Here is a 631-nt window from a genome sequence, read left to right on the forward strand (position 1 = left end):
CATATTTCAGCTTTTCCACTCTGTTTGGATGGAGGACTCGTAGAGAGCGCTGGCATGGAAGTGGCAAGCAACACTTGGGGGGCCCGCACACCGCCGCCGCCTCAGTCCGGTTGCGTGTCTCGGGGAGTTTCGTGGCAAGGAGGCGCTTCCATGCGCGTCTGAAAGTGTTTAACGGGTTTAATTCCTTTTATTAATTCCTTTTTATTAATACCTTTTGCTCGGGGCCTGCTTTGCAGGGCCCGCCCGACGGGGTGTTGCCCTGCATTGTTTTGCTGCTCGCGCTCCGGCCGGCAGCTCGTGAAGGGTCGAGGGGCTCTGTTTCTTCCGTGTTGGTTTTCCTCTTGGCCTGTGGCCCCTGAAGCTTTAATCGTTTTGTTTGAACTTTCATTTGACTCCCGTGTCCTTGCTGGCGGGGCACGCACGCCTACACGCCCCCGAGGTGACCTTCACCTACCGCTGCTCTGTCACCGGTCTTAAAGAGCTCTTGCTAAACTTTACCCAACTCAAACAATACCGCAACTCCAGATCGCCGATTCCAAAGCAAGATTTCGAGGACACAAAGCAGAGACCAGGCGCAGGCACCACTCCTGTGAGGCAACCCAGTCCAACCCAACTCTCAGCAGCCTCAAGC

The sequence above is a fragment of the Eimeria mitis genome, genomic scaffold (assembly GCF_000499745.2).
Source record: "Eimeria mitis Houghton genomic scaffold, Emh_scaff1727, whole genome shotgun sequence".
NCBI lineage: Eukaryota > Apicomplexa > Conoidasida > Eucoccidiorida > Eimeriidae > Eimeria > Eimeria mitis.